We start from the raw sequence: 21,514 nt of genomic DNA, 5'->3' as shown, positions 1-21,514 counted from the left end.
TCCCCAGGTCCCACCATCGCCGCACCGCAGGAAAGGCACGCCGCTGCCCTCGCCAGGCCAGCCAGTGGCAGGTGATTAACAGGAGTTGGGGTCAGGTAGAAAGGGACAAGCTGTGGGGTGGACAATTCGGGGGGGGGGGCACATGAACCACCGTACGCTTGCCCAGAGAGTCCTGTTTGGTTGGCTGGTGCTTCTGGCCCATGCGGTGGAATCAGGGTGAGCAGCTGAGTCCAGAGGCAGATGTTAGACAGCCGGCAAAGATGATGGAGTGGGGGGGTGAAGATCGTAGTGTGGGGGTTGGGAGGACACAGATCGGGGGGCAGCTCCATGCCACACCCCCTGTGTCCCTACAAACACAGTTAAGACACAGTCAAGCCCTCCTGCCACACGAGAGCACAGTTTGAAAGTTACTCAGTCTTAGGCCCCCTCCACGGCAATCTGTTCCTCCGGTGGAGAGCTCTTTCTCTGTCTGTTCCGGGCTTTCTTTTTTGCATTCCAGAAATGCCGGAGCAAGTGATAAGAGTCCTCTCGACTGGAGACGGGTCCGCAGACAAACAGCAAGTGGCTGGGTCTGTGGGCTGGGTCCTTCCACTCCCTCCCTCTGGGGAAGCGGGCCAGCAGGCACCCCCTCTCTCGGGGGGGGAGAGGGGGGTGTTTCAGCTGGAGCGGCAGCAGCGTCCGAGGGCGGGGGGGTGGGGGTGGGGCGGGACGACTAACAGCCGGCCGGCGGCCGGCCAGCACTCTAGCAACAGCAGAGAAAAAAAAAACAACAAAAAGAAAAGAAAGGGGGGAGAGCGTCTGGCCCGGTCGCGGGGGGCGGGGGGGAGCCGAAAGCAGGGGCAAAAAGCAAGGAAAGCCCAGGCCAGAGGGCAGCAGCAGGAGAGCAGGCTAAGTAGGTCCCTTTTCCCTGGGTAAGGTAACAGGGAAGGTTCCAGAACAATCAGGAACCTTCTGGAGACATTTAAGACAGGCTGATTAGAACACCTGCAGCCAATCAAGAAGCTGCTAGGCAGGCTAATCAGGGCACCTGGGTTTTAAAAAGGAGCTCACTTCAGTTTGTGGCATGCGTGTGAGGAGCTGGGAGCAAGAGGCACTAAGAGCCGAGAGTGAGAACACAGACTGTTGGAGGACTGAGGAGTACAAGCATCATCAGACACCAGGAGGAAGGTCCTATGGTGAGGATAAAGAAGGTGTTGGGAGGAGGCCATGGGCAAGTATCCCACGGAGTTTTGGCTGTCGCACAGCTGTTCCAGGAGGCACTCTAGACAGCTGCGTTCCACAGGGCCCTGTGCTGGAACCCGGAGTAGAGGGTGGGCCCGGATTCCCCCCAAATCCTCCCAACTCCTGGTCAGACACAGGAGGAGTCGATCTGGACTGTCGGTTCAGAAAAACGGTCAAGCTGAGGGCTGCCGTGAAGCTCCAAGTTGAGCAAATCCGCCAATAAGCGCAAGACCCACCAAGATAGAACAGGAACTTTGTCACAACTGGTGTGAGAAGTGGGATCTGGTGTCCACAGCGTGGCGGAAGAAGGAGGGTGTTTGGAAGAAAGGAAAAAAAAAGGGGAAGAGGGTCTATTTTTATTTTTTTTTCACCACAATGGAGGAGGTAGTGCGGGCACTGATACAAGCCACGGCTGCCCAGCAGGAGGCTACTCATGTCCAGGCAGCCGCCCAACAGGAGGCAGTGCGGCTGCAGCAAGAGAGTAATCGCCTCCTCATGGACCAGGCTGCTCAAGACCGAGCTATGTTGCTGGAACTGATAAACCAGGTAAAGGCCCTTACAGAGCTGAACCGCGGCCATGATGGGACACAGATCATGCGGGCCAGCAATTGGCTGCAGAAAATGACGCGGGAGGATGATGTAGAGGCCTACCTCCTGGCCTTTGAGAGGACAGCCCTGCAGGAGGCTTGGCCCTGAGAACAGTGGTTTGGCTTCCTTGCTCCATTCCTGTGTGGGGAGGCCCAGAAGGCCTACTATGATTTGCATGAAGAGGCTGCAGTAGACTACCCCCAGCTGAAAGCAGAGATCCTGGCCAGATCTGGGGTAACGACCGCAATGCGGGCCCAGAGATATCATGAGTGGAGGTACTGGAAAAACAAAACCCCGTGGTCCCAATTATATGACCTCATCCATCTCACACAAAAGTGGTTACAAACTGAGTCCCGGAGTCCGGAGGAGATACTAGAGGTTCTGGTCATCGACCGGTACATGAGAGGACTACCGCCAGACTTTCACGCCTGGGTAAGCCAGAACGAACCCTCCACCTACGACGAGGTTGTCGCGCTGGTAGAAAGGCGAAGGACGGTGAGGGAGCTGACCCAACCAGTTAAGGAAGAAGCACCCTGGGTTAAACTAGCAGCACCAAGCCCTAGAGCTCGGGTGACTGGGCCACCAGGAGAACCCAGGTGGAAAAAGAGAGGGGTGAAAGCCCACCAGAAGCCACACAGAGTCGGAGCACTGAGGGGAAGAGGATCGTGATGTTAGACTACCCAAACCAAGAGACCGAGGAATGCCTAGGGCTCCATGCAGTGGGGGCGTGGGGGAGAGGGATAAACATGGGGAAATAGTTTTACTTTGTGTAATGACACATGCACTCCCAGTCTTTATTCAAGCGTAAGTTAATTGTATCCAGTTTGCAAAGTGAAACTATTTCTCCATGTTTATTCCCCCCCCCCCCCCACTGTTCCTCATACATTCTTGTCAACTGCTGGAAATGGCTCACCTTGATTATCACTACAAAAGGTTCCCCGCGGCTCCCCGCTCTCCTGCTGGTAATAGCTCACCTTACCTGATCACTCTTGTTACAATGTTTATGGTCACACCCATTGTTTCATGTTCTCTGTGTATATAAAATCTCCCCCCAGTATTTTCCACTACGTGCATCCGATGAAGTGAGCTGTAGCTCACAAAAGCTTATGCTCAAATAAATTTGTTAGTCTCTAAGGTGCCACAAGTACTCCTTTTCTTTTTGCGGATACAGATTAACATGGCTGCTACTCTGAAACCTGCAATAATATACCGTATTCTAGAATTTATGTACTGTATTTGTAAGTAGTGTACCAGAGGTTCAAAGCACAGTTCTGTACCGCTTGAGCTGAATATACAGTGCAGTTGAGACACATTACAGACTAGATATCCAGAGACTGGCATCCAATCTTGAAGCAGTGCAGGTATTTTTATTGTTCCTTTCTTTCTCTGACCCCCCACTGATGGACTAACATTGAATGTTTTCACATAAGAAGTGTGTTTTAATGAAATATTTGAATGAGGAGAGGATGGTTGTTGTGTCCTACTCGTCTTACCTAAAAGGCATTGTAAGCAATCGTGGTGGAGTCTAGGGAATGTCACAAAGAATCAGTGCAGTAGGTCTGCACTCTCTTTTGCCACAGAGCTGTGCTCTGTCTAGGTGGTCTGTCCACTGTAGCCCAGAGAGGTTTGGGGCCGGAAGCGGCTGGAGTAATCAGATCAACTGGCCACTACTGTCCTCCAAATAGGATGCTATTAAAGTACACAGAATACAGTAACAGTAGTGGAATATTTCTGCTAGATGGAAGGATACCCTTTGGTTTTTGTGGAACATCCCTGTGCAAAGTTAATGTAGTCAAGTTTTGTGCATTGGAAAGGATTTGGGCCATGATGTACAAGGAAAGGAAAGTGGTTCCGCACATAGGGGCAGCATGGAGCAAGCTTGAAGATGAGAGATAGAGGCTTGTGTGATGGAAAGGAAGAGTGAGTGGGAATGTGATGGGATGTGTGTGTGCCTTGCAGGACACTAAAGAGGTTAAATCCCTTCAGTATGGGATGAGCGAAGAGATTCTCCTTCTTCCACTCCTCACAGTGACCACATCTGCTGTCAGATTTTGAAGGATGGCTCTTCAGCTGGGCTCAGTAATAATACTAGTCCCATAAGAGTTAAGGGCTCCGGCAAGCGAGGAGGTGATTATTCTTCCAGTCTAAGTAGAGAGGACTGTGTTTCGTAGAGCCACATGGCTGAGATTGTTGGTCTTTTAGTTATTGCCACTGCTAGAGAGGAGAATTTGAATTGTTTAGTTGATCCGTACCTAGATTCATTAACTGTGTGTGTTTATTTCTGTCACCTCGATGAGAAGAGGACTCTTCATATTTGTTTTCCCGAAAGGATGGACCGGAATTGTTTAGCTGAACCCTACAGAGAAGGGAACATTTTTTGTATTTGATTAAACTCTGGACCAAGGGTGACCCAAAACTGCTCCTTTGACTCTATCATAAGGGAATCCCCCTGTTTATTTCCCCACCTACTTGAACGGTTTATTTTGATGCTTCTGGGGAGAAAAATTGACTGTATTTTCCTGCCAAGAAATAGACCCGAAGAACTGTTGCTTGACCTAAAGAGAGAGGGACTTGTTAAAATGTGTTTGAAATTTTGTTTCCTTCAAGGGATTGGTGATTCTTTGTTCCAGGTTAGTGTAGTGTTGACATTTTCATTGGGAGTAAGCAGAGTGATACGAGAAGAGAGAAAGGGAGGAACTAAATGGTAGAGAGCCTTGAAAGTGAAGACAGGACATTTATTTCACATGGGTCTAAGGTGGATTTGCTTCTAACTTTGGGTCAATCCAGCATCACATTCATTGACTTTCTGACTTCTGCCACCCTGGAGGCCTTGGTCATAACCCTACGATGAATCAGTAGCTCAAGCTGCCTGAAACCCCTTTTCCACTGGATGGCTTGGAAGAGACTGGCACACTCCAGAAATTAGGAGAAGCTGGGCTGGGAAGAAGAGTTTTTGGCCTGGAACCTATAGTCAACTATAGTTCTCTGGGAGTTGGTGCTTTGCCCTTGTAGACACAGTGGATAGAAATTGAAACCTACCTCTTTATGACTATGGGGTAAATCAGGCACCTGTCTATAAACAAAGTCACTATTTCAATTTCCAAATATTCTGCAGCATCATTAGACTTATATGTTTAAAACATATCAAAATGAAGCCCTAGCTCTTAGTGTAGTGTCCATCTACATTTTTTTTTACTATCTACCTTAATCAAATCCAAACTTCTCTGGAAAAAATTGACACTGCCTCCCACAAACATAAGGCTGTAAGCTATTTAGATGCAGATATCTCAGTTTAGATTGTAAGATTCTGGAGCTAGGGACCATCTCTTTTACATGTGCTGTACAGGGCTGAGAATAGTGTTAGTGCTTAACAAATAAATAAATTCACACCCACAAATCTTGCTCACTTATCTTTAAGGATGCTGAAGTGAATTTCAGAACAACACAGCCATTAACAATCAAGGAGGTTGCCAGTAAAGACAGTGTTAACATCCCACCCAATCTCAAAATTTCAATTCACCTCCCTCTACCACCCACACATCACAGTGCCAGCCAAAGGAGGTTTTGAGTCCAAGACCAGCAGTAACACCATCTAGTGCAGGGATTCTTAACCTTTTTCTCTCTGAGCCCTCCCTCAACACGCTATGCAAACTCCAGGGCCCAGTGTGGGGGGGAAGGGTCTCAGGGCATGGGTCTTGGACATAGGCATAGTTTGACTTCTATTTGTGGGGGGGCAGGGGCCAGCGGGGCTTGAGCCACCTCCACATGGCGGGCTCCAGGGAGGGAGTGCCACCTCCACCCCCTGACTCACCTCAGCAGGCTACCTGGGTTGTGGGGGGTGGGGGAGATGTAACCAAAAATTATAACTCAAAGGTGGGGGGCTTAGCTCAAAAAGTTTGAAAACAGCTTAGGGTGCAAGGATGGGGTACCTAGGGGCTGTGTGTGGGCAGGGGGGTAGCTCAACTTGCAGGGAGGAGGTAGCTGGGGCTGTGTGCACACAGGGGGTGTCTGTGGGTGCAGGGACAGAGGTGGCTAGGGGCTGTGTTCCAGCAGGGGGTAGCTCAGGGTGCAGGGAGGGGGGTGGCTAGGTACTGTGTGTGGGCAGGGGATAGCTCAGGGTGCACAGAGGGCATAGCTCAGGGTGTAGGGAGAGGGTATTAGGGGCTGTATGCTGGGAGGACTCCCCTGCAGTCCCTGTTTCCGGAGGGGTGTGCCAGCCACAGAGCCGGGTCTCCCTGCCCGGGGCACTCTTACCGGCTTCCTCTGCGGGAGCAAAGTGGGCTTGGAGCTGAGGAGCAGCTTCAACCTGGTGCCCCAGCAGGAGAGGAAGGAACGCTGCTGTTGGTTGCTCCATGGCACCAACCAGAGCAGCAGCTGCCCCGCATTGCCTGGCTCTGGCTTCCCGCCTCTGACCTGGCCAGAGGGCGGGGAGAGGAGATGAGGGGGGAGGCATGGAGCTGCCCCTGGGACTGCCGTGATCTTGCACTGCAGTTTCGGGGGTGGGAGGCAATGCCCTGCATGTCCCCAACTCTGCCCATGGGCTCAGGGCTTCTGCCCCACAGGGAGCACCAGGGCTTGGGGCTCAGGGGTTCAGCCCCGCACCACCCAGTTTCAGCCCCGCAGGGGGCACCAGGGATCAGGGTTCAGCCCCATGGGGGGCGTTGGGAATCGGGGTTTCAGCCCCACGCTTTCCAGCTTCAGACCCACAGGGTGCACCAGGGATCGGGGTTCACCCCATGGGGGGCATCGGGGATCGGGGTTTCAGCCCCACGCCTCCCAGCTTCAGCCTTACAGGGGGCACTGGGGATCATGGCTTCATAGAAGCATAGAATATCAGGGTTCGAAGAGGACTTCAGGAGGTCATCTAGTCCAACCCTCTGCTCAAAGCAGGACCAACTCCAACTAAATCATCCCAGCCAAGGCTTTGTCAAACTGGGCCTTAAAAACCTCTAAGGATAGAGATTCCACCACCTCCCTAGGTGAACCCCTGGGGATCAGGTCTTCAGCCCCGCACCTCCCGGTTTCAGCCCTGCGGGGGCGCCGGACATTAGGCTTCAGACGCGGGGCCCCACGGCCCCCTTGAAAAGGCTCACGGACCCCCAGGAGGCCGTGGTTGAGAACCGCTGATCTAGTGGCTATACTCTAGCCTGGGCTGTGTCACCCAGTAGCAAGAGTCAGTGGCTGCCTTAACCCAGCAGCAGGATTCAGCAGCTGTGTCACCCAGTGGCCAGGGGAAGGGGAACCCAGCCCTCTCTGCTTCACCAAGTTCCAACCCAGGGCTCAAAGAAACAATAATTCAAATTGCACAGCACAGGAGATGGGCACCCCTACCTCTGCTGTCTGGGCTACTTCCTATCCCAGCTTCAGATCCTCTTCTGGTATCACTGGTCTGTCTTGGGGTCCCCCTTGGAGTTCTTTGGGGCCACTGTCTGGATGGTTTCCCTCTTTCTGTGGCAGTTTGGCATCCATGGCTGAAGGATCTGCAGCAGCTTGACTGTGAGGCCTAGTCCCAGCTCTTGGAAGCCCCAGCGGCTCCTCTGCAGAAGGCTGCAGCACCCACCTTCTCTCCTGCTTAGTCAGCCCAGACTGAGCTGAGTTGCTCCATTTTGAACCCTCACTCCATTTGGAGCAACTCCTTAACCCTCACCTCATCAGTGTGGGGTTGGTACGCTCTGTCACAGGGCCCAAATGCGCTCACTGTCTCCTTGCTTCCATAGCAAACACCCTTTCCTTTCTAATATGCAGTCATGTCCAGGGAACACATTCAGTTCCTCAGAATCATACTCAAATACTGAACTTTGAGCTAAGAAAGATATTTACACTTTGTCTCTCTCTCTTTCTCTCAGTTAAAGTGAAATGAAAGAGCTCTGTTACAATGGTGGTGGTAAAAGAATCCAAAAAGGACTGAATAGACTAGAAAAGTTGTGGACACATATCAATGGCCTGAGTGTATGCTACTTTGCAAGAATTACACTGTTTAGAAAATAAGTTAGAAATTTAGAGTTTTATGGCTTCCCTTTTCAGTTGAGGCGTTGGCTTACATTCAGATAACAACCACACCTTTAACTCTGCCCTAATAGAGTTACATCTATGTGGTCATCTCAAAATGACTAAGAAAGTACTGTACAGTTTGTGTTTGTTTATAGTTGGGCTTTAGGGAATCTGTTCATCTGGATAACTTTAAAAGAGAAAAGTTCATTAAAAGATGAAAAATTGGGAAGACTGAGGGAGAAGTAGAGCTGTAGCGGAGTCATCTGCCATGGAGTCTTGTGGTGATCCGGGCTTCACATTCAGTTGTACAGGAGTCTCTGTTTAGCATGGACTTTGTGTGGTGCTGTGCTGTTGAGGCACTGGCTGGATGGCGACAGTTTTAGTAGGTGGAGATGAGGCAGCCAGCATCTCAGGGTGGGTGAGATTGTGAGACAAAAGTGAAGAGAGGAAGGTGGGCGACTGGAGTACCAGTGGCAGAGGCTTGAGCAGAGGTGGGGTTGATTTTAGGGATTTGTGGGGAAATGGTGGTATATTGTTGGTTGGGGGATCAGAGACATTGGCAGCTGGTTTGGGTTCAGCCGGGGGGTACTGAGGGATCAATTGCAGGGAGTCATGAGGAATCTCCTTAGGTAGTGTACCCACTAATTCCTCTGTCTGTGGGCTGTAGTTTACCCCTCCCATGTGGTTGGTCAGTCTGGCGAGCTGGAGAGTGAGGGGGTCAAAGTTTTTACCCAGCTGCTTCCCCATTATTTCCTGTTCCTTTGGGGGCACTGTGCAGATGAAGAAACTCTCTTTGCCTCTTCAGGACCCAGGTGCTGTAATTCTGTCTGGTCTTTATATGGGCTATACAAGGTTCTTTGTCCTTGCACCCCAATGCAACACAACACAATGCATAAGGGCCAAGGCACACAACACTGGGAAATATGACATGTTATTTAATTTTCAGACTTAAATTTTTCTCATATGCAACACACTCAAACATATTGTTGTTGAATGATGTCTCACCCCCTGTCAGATCTTATTATTTGGACTTGGCATCTCAGGCTATTTCTACACTACAGACTTACAGTGTCACAGCTGTACCGCTGCAGCTGCTCTGCTGTAAGGTGTCCCGTGTAGCTGCTCTATGCTGGCGGAAGAGAGTTCTCCCATCGGCATAATTAAACCACCCCCAATGAGTGGCAGTAGCTTTGTCGATGGGAGAATGTCTCCTGCCAACATAGTACTGTCCACACCAGCCCATCTGACGGTGAAATTTGTGTCAATCACATCCGTGATCGACAAAAGTTTTGCCAACAAAAGTGTTAGTGTAGACAAAGACTCTGCTGTTATCTTCATTCCTAAATGTTAGAACTGGTAAAATAATTCATAATGAACATTTGATTGGATAAATTTTGCCTCTTTTTCCGAGAAAGAATAAACTAAGGGATTCTTGAATTTGTTGTTAAAAATGTGTCTTCACCAAATAATTATTGTACTGCGAGTCAGTTGTGAGCAGTTCATTGTGAATATTCCATGTACATGCCATTACATAAGGCACTGGTTATTGTTCAAGGGTCTGATTGTTGCCCTCTTGGATGACTTATACAGTATAGCAAGCAAACAGTGTGAATTTTGAATTGTATTTACAAGTCTAAAATTAGAAATTTCTGCTGTTGTTGGTTAACTAGACAATCAAAATTTGTGTTTACCAAAGAGTACATAAAATTCAGTTTTCAAGAGTACTTGGATTAGTAAAGCTAGATGGCTACCATATTAGTAGAAAGCAGGACCCAGCCTATACACAGCATCTATATACTTTCCATGACATAGCTAAAATTAGCTGGACAGATACATATTGCAGACTTCCTGAGTTGCACATTTTACAAGCATAGCAAAACAAAATCCTGAACACAATGTACTGTGCTGCATGTGATTTTCAAAGGCTCATAACTCGGTCAAATTGAAATAAATTTTCTCTGCAGCACATGAGAATGCTATTCCTATGCCAAATTGCAGCTTTCAACACCATGCCAATGTGACTGTGGGTTTGTTTCAAAGAAAGTCATAAGAATATGTTTATTGTAGAAAATATTCACTCTCCTTTCACACCAACAGGGCTATACTGATTCTGCTTAAACTTAAAATAAATAAATAAATCTTAAAGCACAAAACAAGTTTGAAGAGAATCAGCCCAAAAGAAAATTGTGCGTGTCCAAAAGCAGGTAGTTAGAACATAAATGATTATACAGCATTAAGTATAGTTAGTATACAGCTGCCACTCCTGCTGTAATGTATTATGACGATTAGTTATCTTATTAGTGACATAGCTGGATTGTGACAGAAGGATATGATATGGGAAAATAAGAATAAAGGAACTAATATGTCAGCTCTGAGCACCACAGTCTGAAAATTAATAGTATCTATGAATAAATCATGAATAGTATGGAACAGATAGTAGTGAGAAGTGAATCTCATCTGGTTGGGAGGTTCAGGTGAGTTTCTGAAAGTCTGAATATTTACTTGAAACTTATTTAAAGATTTCTCATGATCTCCCGGACACCACCTCCACTTCTTTCTTGAGTCTCTGTCTGTCTCCCACTATGACTTCTCCAATTGGCTGTCCCTCTCAGTACCCACCTTTCCAGTGACTCACCTCGTCCTTTCTAGTCTTGCTTTTGCTGACCTTATCATGAGGTTGCTCTCTTCCTTCAGAGGAGGCCTGCAGATCTTCCTTCTATGGGCATCAGGCTCACCTTCAAGGGTGGTGCCTGCAGCTACTCCCTCGCCCCACGTTTACCTTTTGTGGACGTGGAAATCTTCAGGTGAAGGCCCTATTTTCTCTCCCCCTGCTCCCCCTACCCGCCCAACAAAAAATAAAATAAAAATAAAGACAGCAAGTAGGGATCCTGTGAAAGGACGTGTAACCCTCTACTGAAGGCCACTGCAGGAGGGGATTATGTTTGCTGACACAAATATGTAAGAAAGGATGTTCACAGATATAAACAGAAGTTGTTGAACTGTGACAGAGAATCCAGCAGGAACAATAGTCTGTTTCCTATTTCTGACCAAAAAAGGGAAATAGGCTATCGTTCCTGCTGTGTCAGAGTTCAACAACTTGTGTTTACCACCCCTCTGTGTTTTGTGTTTACCACCTCTCTGCCCTCTTCCTTATGTACTTATGTCAGCAAACATAATCCCCTCCTGCTGTGGTGTTCAGCAGAGAGTTGAACACCCTTCTACCGTGTCCTTTGTACTTCTTGGTAACTGAGGCTTACCTATCACTATTCCCCTTTATCTTCAAGTACACTTCATCCCTCCTAAAGGAACCAGGTCAGATACAAATTAAACTTTCAGACGTCAGAGAGATTAATTAAATGATTATATTTTCTCATTATTAAACAAGTCTTAAACAGGAGGAAAAAAACCATTTCTTTATTTAAACAAACTCTTATATTGGGTTTGCACATACTAGTCCCATAACTAATTTCAGTGTTTTAGCAAGATAACCACCAGGCTTAGAAGTGCTGATTGTAACTAATTGTTATTTTCAGATAGATTTAATTCATAGTGAAAATTGCTTCTTACCCTGTGAACTTTCAAAAAGTGCTGGGCAGAGCAAAATGGGAAGTTTTTTTTATAAAATCTGTTTCAGACACTGGCGAAATTCACATATCAAAGTAGTTGATGGTGTGAAACCTTGGAGGTATTAATATCAGTTGTACAGTGAATATTTAGGGCAAGTTTAGGTTTCAATTTATTTCTGTACCTTAGGCTACAGAATTTGTTTTCCATGTCAGTTAGACATGTGATGTCAACTCTTTCAGCACTGAGTCATTCGTATTGTATGCTGAGTCAAACTGCACATAGAGGACTGTGAAAAATAACATTTTCACTGATCTTATGACATTAAAAACATTTAATCTTTTTTCTTTATTTTTCTATTTTTCACAGAAAAAATGTGGTAATTTTTGCAATCAAAAAGGGAAAAATCCTTCTGTGTGAAAATGGTGAATGTATTTTTACATGGGGCTAAAGGGTGAAAAGTTGTAACTTGTTTTGGATAGATTTTTGCCTCTTATGCATTCATTCATTTTCCCACATATATTCAAAATGATTAGATTTCACCCATCTTCAAAACTGAGAGTTTTTGGAAATAAAATAAAATAAAAACCATGCAGCTCTAAAGCAAAATCTGTAGTATACATGTGGAAAGATATCTTTTTAATTTATGCAGCAGATAATAGTGGTTATTAACACATATAATGTTCTAATTATATTATAAAACCTAATGTGAAATGTCTGTGAAAACTTAGTATGTCTGTGAATTAATCTGACTAAAGAAATCTGTGAAGTATAAATCCATATTTATAGTTAATTGCTGGATAATTTCATGTATATCAGAAAAAAATACATTTTGGTAACATGGTTATTGCAATATGAATGTCTATTTCATGTTTTCAAGAGTATGCATGTGATATTTACTGCATAGTTGGCTTTAGTGTTTGTTTGATCTGTCAACTGAAATAATAACTAGTGATGATTTTCACTCATTGTACTTCTTCTTAAGTGACATAAAAGACCCATGAGCTCTGTGTGTGGAACTCCTATTAACATTATCAATAGACTGAAAACCCTAGTTGCCCCTAAATGTGGGTGTTCATGTTGGATTCTTGTCTGAATTTTTTCCACATGTTTTTAAAACTATTGCTGTTCATGCAACATGAAGAATTTATAAAAGATAAATTTCATAAATTTTAAGATACACAGTAACAATCAGAAAAATCCTCTGTAGTAGATGAAGAAGCTTTATGAGAGATCCTAGGTGGACTTGTATAAGTATTAGGGAAGAACAACAGTTTTACTGTGTAACTTTCCCTCTTATGAAAAAGCATCGAGACGGAAGCATCATAACTTCATACATGTATGTAATTTGAGATGCCTGTTCCTTTGGCTATTGGTTGTTAGAAATAAACAATAAAAACATTATGTTGTCATAAACCAATCAGGACTACAAAGAGTCTTTAAATGCTCAGACTATCTGAAGTCCTTATAGCTATCAAGACTAGATTATTAGCTTGGACAGCAGCCCTCTTCCAGGTAATGTATCACTTGCTATTTTCTTTTACCTTTGCTTACTGATAACAGATAACTTGCATGGATTTATCTAGTAGTTTGAAACTAACTGAACAATTAAAGGTAACAAGCCAGTGTTATACAGAATATTGTGTAATGCTAAAGTATTATGATTATTTCCTTATATAACACCACTGTAAAGACAAGTATGAAGACAAGGATCCTGTCCCAAAGAGTTATAACAAAAAATAGCGTGGTTGAGTGATGGCACTCAGACATTCCTTGTTCAGACACTTTTCTTTGTATATTTTGTTAATACTTCTGTGAAGAGAAAGTGTTTATCGAAGATGAGTCTTGTGAAGAGGAACTTGAAGAAAAGGGAAATAGCACTGCAGATATGGTCAGGAAAGGGGCTTCAGAATTAGTGGACACAGAAATAAGTTACAGAGGCAGGAGTGAGCTTTCATCTACTGTGGAAAAGCTGAGAGGGGCCAGTAAAAAGATTTGGACATGGTTGAATCAGTTAGATGATTTTTGTGCAAGTGTGGAGAAGGGAAGACCAGAATCCAGGATGGCAAAGAGGATCAACTCTGTACATCTTCAAAGTGTGCAAACATTTTAAAGAGACAAGATAGGTAATATCTTTTATTGGACCTACGCTGCAAACAATCATTTTAACATATTCACTTAAAAGGTCTTACTGGGACGGGCTCTTGAGATAAGCATCTTTATTTTTATGAGGGTTTTGGGCAGACAGCAATAATAAAAATCTGTCTCTGGCATAAAACACAATACAAAACACAGTAAAACAGAAACAGCGAGTGAAATGCAGGACACTGAGCAACATTGGGCAGTTACACATTCAGTTCATTTAAAACTTTTAAAATAAGGGACTATCGGTTTCTTGAAAGCAAACAATATAAGAGTCTGTTTTAATGACATTGTCTCCCACCACTAGTTTTAGCTCCAGGCATTTTAAAATTAATAGACTGGTTCTGAGTGAAGCACGTGTGACAGCAGTTTTCAACTTTTTATTCATTATGTAAAAAAGTAATTAATTTTTTTTGCTAATAGCTAATGCACCAGTAATTTTCAAATAGCTGTTTACACACAATTTAAGGCAAAATGTTGACTGAGTTTTTCATGAAGATAAATTGATGATTGTTAGGGTTGTCTTTGTGAAATCCATATTATAACAATTTAGAGACAGAAAGCCTGATGCTGAATCTCCCATTGACTTCTCTAGTGCAGGCTTAGGGCCTAAGAGCCAGCTCCTCAGGTAGTATAACACAGCTCCTTTGAGGTCAATAAAAGTGTGCTGAATTACACCAGCTGAGGAGCTGGCTGTAAATGTATCAAAATATAAAACTGAAAATATGGGTAACTTCAATGGTTATCAGAACACTATGCAAAAGTAAGACAGTTAATTATAATGTTGTGAAACTTGCATTACACTTTTTTATTGATCCTCCTTATTGCTTCTGTACTGAGAATCACTGATATAATTTAGATTTTTGCGGGGGAGAGACAGGATGTTTTGTTTGTTCTTAACTGGACAGGAAATAGTTTTTTCTGTGTGATTGACACATGTTTAAATTAGAAACTGCTTTGTTTCTGAGCAACTGCCATTAAGGCTGCTTAAATGAAGTTTTTGCTGTGATACCCATGGCAGAACCAATGTCACGTAATGAAGATTTCAATGCCCCATGCTTTGGTGATTGTAGCATGCTAACAGGTTTTAAAAGTATGTTAATAAATGAAAAGTTTAAATAGCTGGTGTTCTGTACATGCTGCTGAGTGCCAGGCTGAAAACGAACACTTGTGGTGTAGGATCATATGGACACACTTGAAGCCTCAGGTTTAATTGCGGATCTGGGCCTAGATCCTTAATTTTGGAAGGCTTAGATCAGCGGTACTCAAACTTCATTGCACCGTGACCCCCTTCTGACAACAAAAATTACTACACGACCCCAGGAGTGGGGACTGAAGACCAAGCCCACCTGAGCCCCACCTCCCTGGGTGGGGGCCCAAAGCTGAAGCCCAGGGGCTTCTGGCCTGGGCGGGGGGCATGTAACCTTAGCCCTGGCTGGTGGGGCTCAGGCTTTGGCTTCAGCCCTGGGCAGTGGGGCTTGAGTTTGGGCTTCAGCCCTGGGCCCCATTAACTCTAACTCCAGCCTTGGCGACCCCATTTCGCTACCCACTTTTGGGGTCCCTGAACTAGGACAAGTCGTATGGCTCTTCCTGTCCCTCCTTGAAAGGTCCTTCTTTTGCTTTAAGTGTCTGCTGTTCTTTTGTTAGGTCAAGTGTAGGCTCCAGGTTGGCCCCTGCATTTTCAGTACATGCAGGTGTATTTGCATAAGATGTGAAAATGGCCCGCATTGTTCAATGCCCAGCAGAGCAAGCGGGGCATGATGAAAACGGGCAATAGGTCAAGATTTTCAAAAGTATCTACATTGACTTTGTATGGGACTTGGGCTCCTAAGTGACTTAGACACTTTTGGAAAAACCCCTCCCTGCTATTGACAGAGGCTCTGGAATGACATGGGTAGCCATCTCAGTATCCATAAATAAGAAAGGGCACTGGGAGCACAAGCAACAGCCTTCGTCCTCCTGGGTCCTGTAAGGCAATGTAGACCTAGATTCATAGGGGAATCACAAATGCTATAGGCAGCAAGGGACATTTCAAGGGAGAGTGGCCCATTAACACCTCTGCAGTCAGGACAAAAAGAGAATTGCAGACTCAGGCCTTTTATTTAAAAAAAAGATGTTATCTACTACGAATATACCATATCCATCGATGTAGTATTTGACTACTGTAACTGGGACTCTACCAAATTCACGATCCATTTTGGTCAATTTCACCCTCACAGGATTTTAAAAATAGTAAATGTCATGGTTTCAGATGTTTACATCTGAAGTTTCATGGTGTCATAACCATGGGGATCCAGACCCAAAAGAGGGCATGGGGGCGGTTGCAAAGCTATTGCAGGGGGATCACGGGATTGCCACCTTTACTTCTGCGCTGCTGCTGGCGGGAGTGCTGCCCTCAGAGCTGAGCTGGGCTCTGAAGGTCAGCGCAGCCACGGAGGTTCTTGCAGCCAGGGGAGGTTCCAAGAAGTGGGTCTGACCTGGCCGGAGGAGCAGCCCCTGCAGGGGAAGAGGAAGTCCTGTCCTTCCCCAACCAGTCCAGAACTAGAAGCTGGGGCCTGGCATGCAGTAGGAGCCCCCGGCAGGGGCGCCCCGAGTAGCGCAGAGGAGATCAGACTCTCTTCCCCTACAATAGCCAGGTAGCACGCGAGAGATCAGATTTCACAGCTGTGAATTCGGCAGGGCCCTAACTATAACCTCTTCCCCTAATAGATTTATGGCTTTGTCTACACGGGCAAGTGAAAGACAAAACTTTTGTCGCTGAGAGGTTAAAAAAACACACGCCCACAATAGCCAGATATCACGCGAGAGATCAGATTTCACAGCTGTGAATTTGGCAGGGCCCTAACTATAACCTCTTCCCTAATGGATTTATGGCTTTGTCTACACGGGCAAGTGAAAGACAAAACTTTTGTCGCTGAGAGGTTAAAAAAACACATGCCCCTGAACACAAAAGTTTTGTCTATGACAAGCACTTGTGTGAACAGCGCTTTGTTGGCAGGAGTGCTCTCCTGCTGACAATGCTAACGCCGCTCATTGGGGGTGGAAGTTTTTTGTCAGTGCCAACAAACAGCGGCTACGCTGTGCTCCTTTTAGCGGCAAAGCCATTTCACTAAAAGCTGGATAGTGTAGACATAGCCTATGCCAGGGTTTACACTGCAAGATGTCAGTATAAACTACTATGAAGCTAGCCAAGGGTGTGAATATGCAAAATATAATTATGAAGTTAAAAGTGGATTGATAGGCCCTCAAAGAAAACCCTCACATTCAAAAGACGAGCCTAGGAACTTAAATTCTTTACTCAGTTAAACACAATCATAGACTGAACAGAGAGACTGGATTTATTGCTTATGACAACACTCTGTAACCCACTAACCCCTCCCTCCCTTTGTCCTATGACTGCAAAGGTGTTAATGGGCCACTCTACCGTGCCTGGTCCCTTACAGTATGTGCTAACTACTTATGCTAAACAATCTGTTCCACCTTGCATTTTATTGTGAATCTGGGAGTACCTTTCCCAGACCTGAAGAGCAATGGGGTGTGGCCAGACAATTTGTCTGTCTCTCCAACAGAAGTTGGTTCAAAAAAAGATGTTACCTCTCCCACCTGGTCTCTATAATATTCGGGAATCAACATGGCTACAAGTACACTGCAAAATTACAGCACTATTCAGTTGCAGCTTTGTTTTTTGGGTTTGGTTTTTTTGCACAGCTCCAAAGTGACACAGACAATATTGCAACTTAAAACTCAGTAGTATTTTGTAATCCCCTATTAACTTCATAATTATATTTTGCATACAGTACTGAAATACTACATTGATTGCCATGGTATAGATAACTATATTCATAGCAGGTAGCATCTCTGTTTTAATTGAAGGGTCTGACTCTTCCAGTCCTTTTCAGGTAAAATTACTATTAAAGTCAGAGTTTGTCTGAGGACTTTTCTACGCTTGCAGTGCTGCAGTGCTGCAGCTGCACTGGTGCAGTTGTGACGCTGTAGTATCTAGTGAAGACACTACCTATGTTGACGGGAAAGTTTCTTCCATTGGCATAAGTACTCCACCTTCCTGAGAGACAGTAGCTATGTTGACGGGAGAAGCCCTCCCATCGACATAGCAGTGTCTACACTGGGAGTTTGGTTGTTATAACTGCATTACTCAGTCAGGGGTGTGGATTTTCCACACCTTTGAGTGATGTAGTTATGCCGACATAAGTTCATAGTATAGACCAGGGATGAGTAAGGACCCCAGGACTGGGCTCAAGCACTTTAATAATAAGAACTCGGGGGTACGGAAAAGTTTAATTTATTTGTTTCTCTCTGCTTGGACAATCAAAATGAATTGGTCAGTTTCATTTTTATTTAGAGGCATTTTCAAATCAGTGTTACTTTTTGGTTCTCATGTATTATTTAATTTAATTAGGTGTATTAAAAGCAACAATCACAATTCCAAGTTTCTATGCAAAACTAAAATAAATATTAGGGCTGATAAAAAGTTAAAGAGGGATGGGGGATGTAAATAATAAGGTTTGTGATACAGCGTGGCCAGAGGGCAGCAGGAGAGTGCTAGAAGGGAGCCTTATTCCCTGCAGAGGGAAGAAAGTTTGCTATAGATTAATTAGAGCAACTGAAGCCAGTCACCTGATAAATCCTCCTGCTTCAATCAGACAAGGGAAGGAGTTGAAGCAGAGTGGATTGGTGTTGGAGCAGAGAGCAGTTTGGAGGAGTTGAAGCAGAGTCGATTGGTGCTGGAGCAGAGAGCAGTTTGGAGGAGTTGAAGAAGAGTGGATTGATGTTGGAGTAGAGAGCAGTTTGGAGGAGAAGAACACAACAGTGACTAGGTGCTTCCTATCCCCGCAGCTCTTCCATTTCCGGGTACAGCATAGGGCCGGAAGCCAACACGGCAACGCTGATGGCCTATCAGGACAGCACTGCCTCTTGTCCCAAGTAGCCCAACCCCATGGTGTTGAGTGGGGGGTGGGATATGTGATACAGCATGGCAGGAGAGTGGTTTTTTTTTTTTTTTTAAGCAGAAAAGAATTTTATTCATGTAACACTTAAAAGGAATCACCAAAAAGGATAAAGCAAAACTATGCAACAAAACAAAAGCAAACACAAGGTATAACACAGCAGCCTTCAGGAGGGAGAAGTGTTCAGGCTAGCCTGGGCCCAGAGCGGGGGTGGGCTTCCTTGACACTTGTGGTCTTCCACCCTCCTGAGTTACCTGGTGGCCTAGAGTGGGGGGGCTTCCTCGACACTCATGGTCTTCCACCCCCTCGAGTTACATAGTACCACGCCCACTGTCACCGATTATTCCTCTCCTGAGAGTGCCCGACAAGATGGGCATGGCTGCGGGGTGGACGGTTTGGGGGTGGGGGGGACATACACCACGTGTGATAGGACCCCTCCTAGGTGACAGTGATGATGGTATTCACAGCGGCAATGGCTGGGGCTGGGGTCTCTCGCTCTTCCCCTCAATCAAAGGGTCAGACGGAGAGAACCGGATGGGGTCACCAAGCAGAGAACCTCGGACAGCGCCCACCGCTCCTCGAAGGCATCAAGGGAGTTGGTGGACGCTGCCCAGAGGAACTCCGCCCAGATACGTGAATGTACTGAGGATCGGAAAACGGCCCTACAATTGCAGGACGCTTCATTAACCAACCTCCCCTTTCTGGTTTTATAAATGGCTGTTTAAGTTAGGGCTAGGAGGAGGTTAACCAGAAGATCTCGCGATTTTGTGGGGCCACGGATGGGGAGTGTGTAGATAAAAAGGTGAGGGGAAAAGTGTAGCCAAAAGCGTAATAAAATATTCGTGAGGAGCCAAAAAAGGGGCTGCAGCCTGGAACAGTCTAAATATATGTGCGCCAGGGTTTCCCTCACGTTGCAAAAAGGGCAAGTATCCAGGATGGGGGTGAAATGCGTCAAAAACACGCCCGTGCTCACAGCTCCGTGAAGGAGCCGCCAACTAATGTCCCCGACGGGCCTCGGGACCAAGGTGGAATACAGGCAGGCCCACCGGGGTTGCTCAACCTCCAAAGGTGGCAGGAGGTCCCGCCACTTTGTATCGGGGCGGGACACCAGGGTGTGGGCGTGAAGGGTGTGAAGCGTGAGTGTGTATAGATATTTCCGTGGCGCGATTTGGAAGCTGACCGACTGCAGTTCATGCAGCCGGCTCGCAGTGAAAGGGTGAGGGGTTTGTTGGGATCTACGGCGTAGGGGCCCAATTGAAAGATCCGGCGGGCCTGGGGTAGAGGGTGGACAGGGTGCGCCCTCGCGCAGGGCTCGGTTGAGATAAGCCCGAGCAGCGGGCGTCAAGGCGGCCTTCACCTCCTGAAGTATGCGCCGGGGGGTATGAGGTCTGGAGAGCCCCATGCACCGAGCGAGCGTCAGGGGATCCAGCCAGTCTCCCCGGTCGTAGTCCAGGAGATCTCTGACTCTCGTGACTTCCGCCAGGACCAAACTCTGGCGCACCGAGCGGGACTCCGCCGCCTGCACACGGAGCTGGGGGTTGTGTAGCAGGGGCTCCGCGAGGAGATCTGCTCCCACGGTGGCCGCCACGGACCTGGTCGTTGAAAACAGTTTCCAGGTCCGGAGGAGGTCCTGGTAGAAGAACGGCAGCCCGGAGAGGTCTCAAGGAAAACCTCTCGGACAAAGATAAAAGAGCTGCCGGTCGTATCGGAGCCCTTGGAAGCGGTGCAGGAAGGCGTGCGCCAATATGCTCCACGTCGAACTACCTGCACTATAAAGGAGCCTCTGCAGGGCCTGGAGGCGGAAGACACGGACCTGAGTGTGCAGACACTTCAGGCCCTGCCCTCCTTCCTTCAGGGGTAGATGAAGAACCCCTACAGGGGCCCAGTGCATTCCTGACCAAAAGAACTCCAGAATCGATGTCCGGAGGTTGGTCAGGAAACCCGGGGCCGGGACCAGGGTGTTGAGCCGGTACCAGAGCGTGGACAGGACTAGTTGGTTAAGCACCAGTGCTCTCCCTCGGAGGGAGAGACATCGGAGTAGCCTCGTCCATTTCCGGAGCCGCTCTATCACCCCGCCTTCTAAATTTTGCCATTTCTCTGGCGGAGAAGGGTGTGTGGCAGAAAGGTAAACGCCTAGGTAGAGCAGTGGACCCAAGCTCCACCGGATGGTCTGAAGCGCGGGTGGGAGGGAGCTCACCTGCCACCAGTCCCCCACCGCCAAGCCAGAGCTTTTGACCCAGTTGACTCGGGCGGAGGAGGCTGCCGAATAGATGGCCTGGCAAGCCTCCACTCGCGCCAAGTCGCCTGGGTCCTGGACCACGAGGAGCACGTCATTGGCATACGCCGACAGGACCAGCCGCAGCTCCAGCTCCCGCAGCACCAACCCCGTCAACCTCCTGCGGAGGAGACAGAGGAAGGACTCGATCGCCAGAGCGTACAGCTGGCCCGAGAGGGGGCACCCCTGCCATACCCCTCGCCCGAAGCTGACGGGTTCGGTCAGGGTCCAGTTGAGCCTAACCAGACACTCCGTGGAAGCATACAGCACCTGGAGAAAACTCACAAACTGAGGTCCGAATCCAAACGCCTGCAGAGTGCCCAGGAGGTACCCATGGTCCACTCTATCGAACGCCTTCTCCTGATCAAGAGACAGGAGGGCGAATGACAGACCGTCTCTACGCCCGAGTTCCAAAAGATCTCGGACTAGAAATAGGTTGTCAAAAATGCTGCGACCCGCGACAGTATAGGTCTGGTCTGGGTGGATTATGTCCGCCATCACAGACCCTAGCCGCAGCGAGATTGCTTTCGCTACGATTTTGTAGTCCATGCTAAGGAGCGAGACGAGACGCCAGTTTCGTAAATCGCGGAGGTCCCCCTTCTTCGGCAACAAGGCGAGCACTGCTCGCCTGCACGAAAGAGGGAGGACCCCACCCTGCAAAGACTCAGCCCAGACAGTGGCTAGGTCTCGGCCAAGGATGTCCCAGAACGCGCGGTAGAACTCCACGGTCAGCCCGTCCATGCCCGGAGATTTATTGGTGGGCATGCAA

At 47.0% G+C, this 21,514-nt stretch overlaps 1 protein-coding gene across 2 annotated transcripts in view; it reads left to right on the top strand.

The window, feature by feature from the left end:
- Positions 1–21,514, top strand: part of SLC16A7 (solute carrier family 16 member 7) — a 150,445-nt gene that overhangs the window by 7,464 nt on the left and 121,467 nt on the right. Inside the window, exon 1 of one of the 2 annotated variants that reach the window (XM_043548676.1) lies at positions 12,814–12,879. The exons of the other annotated variant lie outside the window; for it this stretch is intronic. The gene's annotated coding sequence lies outside the window, so the exon portion shown is untranslated. Of the gene's footprint in view, positions 1–12,813; positions 12,880–21,514 lie in introns of those variants that run through there. 2 annotated transcript variants of the gene reach the window in all.

The sequence above is a fragment of the Chelonia mydas genome, chromosome 1, assembly GCF_015237465.2.
Source record: "Chelonia mydas isolate rCheMyd1 chromosome 1, rCheMyd1.pri.v2, whole genome shotgun sequence".
NCBI lineage: Eukaryota > Metazoa > Chordata > Testudines > Cheloniidae > Chelonia > Chelonia mydas.
Note: the sequence above shows the minus strand (reverse complement) of the source record. Positions and strands in the feature narration are given on the sequence as shown.